Below are 2,663 nucleotides of genomic sequence, written 5' to 3' on the forward strand. Positions count from 1 at the left end.
GCTCTGCTACTCTCTCTAAAATACTCATAAGGAGCATATCACCTATTTCACCACAAAGCCAACACTTCTTCAGAAGGGCCCTCCTGTTATTGGCTTAGACAAAAATGACACAGCATTTCAGGAGAATGGACAACAAAGATTATATTATTGAAATTTTTAAACAAAATTAAAACTCCTCAACAAGAAGTAAGGTATTACATGAGGGCCAGGCAAAATGGTGGAGAAGTAGGGAGCTCTGTACTTTCTCGCCAGCCCTCATCTCTAAAACCAATAAGGACTGAGGTCAAAAGACACTGAACCGCAGAGTCTGGGAGGAAAAGAGACAGAGTCTACTCAGAAGATAGCCTCATAGGTGTGTGATTGTGAACTGGGAAGATAAAAACGGGCCAGGACCCTTAGGTGCAGAGGGGAGGGAGTCCCCCTCCACGGAGAACCCCTAAGAGACAGGGGAAGAGAAAGAGGTGTTGAAATTGCTATAAACTGTCTCTGGAAAAGAGAAAAACCTTGGCCCAGGACTGAGAAGGATCCTATCATCCCATCTGTAACCACAGGGCATTCAGTGAGAGACATTTTTCACTAGTTGGGGCACTTTCCTTGGGCTAGGCGCCCTCATCCCAGGCGGTGCCAGGAGAAACTGTTCCTCTATTCTCCCTACTCGATCTCAGGCTAAGAAGCTGCCGGGCCTGGGGGAGTACATTGTGGGCTGTATCTTTAAAGTGCGAGGACTAAAATCTGGCAATGATGCGGGGCTTGAGAAATACAACTCGGTCCACCTTGGTTACTCCTGTGGCACAGGGAGATCGGACACAAAAGAGTGAATTAAAATCCTTGGTTTGAGAAAGGACTGGGGCACTGCATTTTTTCTCCCCATAAATGCCAAGACAGGGCCTCAGGGAATGTCCCGTGAGACCCACAGTGGAGGCGAGACCTGCCTACACCAAAGTCTCCCTTCTGCGCTGGAGAGTTGTTTTTTTAAATTTTCTTTTCCCTTCTGGTTTGCTTCTTTGTCTGTGCATTTGCATGCTTTTGTTCCGTGTGTGTTTGTCTGTCTGTTTTCCTTTTCAGGGCTACTTCAAGAAATAAGCCAAGGTACACATGGTAGAGAGTCCCAAATTTCAATACGAGTAGGAAGAGAAAATAACCAAAGGCACAACAAGAGAGACCAAGAAAAGCCATCAAAACAACACTTCCAGAAATGACAGGCCCTGGGCAGCCAATGGGCCTCCTTTAATGTAGCAATACTCGCAGGTGCAGATGCATAACAAGCTTTTATTTATTTTGTATTTTTTACATGTTTTATTTATTTTAGAGAGGGAGAGAGAGAGAGAGAGAGCATGAGCAGGGGAGGGGCAGAGAGAGAGGGAGAGACAGAATCCGAAGACAGGCTCCAGGCTCTGAGCTATCTGTCAGCACAGAACCTGACGTGGGGCTCGAACCCAAGAACTATGAGATCATGATCTGAGCCAAAGCCAGACGCTTAACTGACTGAGCCACCCAGGCGCCCCAACAAGCTTTTAAAACTGACAAGAGACAGAAAGTTAGCCAAAATGATGAAACGGAAAAAATGTCCTCTAAAGAAATTCCAGGAAGAAATCAAAGCTACAGAATTGGTCAAAACAGATATAAGCAATAAAGCTGAGCAAGAATTTAGAACAATTGTCATAAAATTAATCGCTGGGCTTGAAAAAGGCATGGAAGACATCAGAGAAGCTATTGCTACAAAGACTATGGACCATAAAAATAGTTGTGATGAAGTAACAAATGCTATAAATGAAGTGCATAATAAAATGGAGACGGTCACGATAGGTATTGAAAAGGCAGAGAGGAGAATAGGTGAAATAGAAGACACAATTGAAGAAAAAGAGGAAGCCAAAAAAAAGAGAGATAAATTGATCCAGGAGCATGAAAGGAGAATTAGAGAACTGTGTGATACAATCAAATGGAACAATATCCGTATCATAAGAATTCCTCAAGAAAAAGAAAGAGAGAAAGGTGATGAGGGGAACTTGAACAAATTATAAACAAAAACTTCCTGAATCTGGGGAAGGAAACAGATATTGAAATCGAAGAGGCACAGAGAACTCCCCTCAGACATAACTTGAATTGACCTTTGGCACAATATATTATAGTGAAATTGGTAAAATATAGGATAAAGAGAGAATTATGCAACCAGTTAGGGAAAAAAGGGCCCCAACATACAAAGGGAGACCTATCAGAGTAGTTACAGACCTATCTACTGAAAGTGTCAGGCCAGAAAGGAATAGCAGTAATCTTCAATGTGATGAACAGAAAAAATATGCAGCCAAGAATCCTTTATCCAGCAAGTCTGTCATTCAGATTAGAAAAAGAGATAAAGCGATCAACTAATAGGCAACCGACAGAATGGGAAAAGATAGTTGCAAATGACATATGAGATAAAGGGCTAGTATCTAAAATCTACAAGGAACTCACCAAACTTCACAATCACAAAACAAATAACCCAGTGAAGAAATGGGCAGAAGACATGAACAGACACTTCTCCAAAGAGGACATCCAGATGGCCTACAGGCACATGAAACGATGCTCAACATCACTCATCATCAGGGAAACACAAATCAAAACCACACTGAGATACCACCTCACACCAGTCAGAGTGGCTAAAATGAACAAATCAAGAGACTATA

Source organism: Suricata suricatta, chromosome 12 (assembly GCF_006229205.1).
Source record: "Suricata suricatta isolate VVHF042 chromosome 12, meerkat_22Aug2017_6uvM2_HiC, whole genome shotgun sequence".
Taxonomy (NCBI): domain Eukaryota; kingdom Metazoa; phylum Chordata; class Mammalia; order Carnivora; family Herpestidae; genus Suricata; species Suricata suricatta.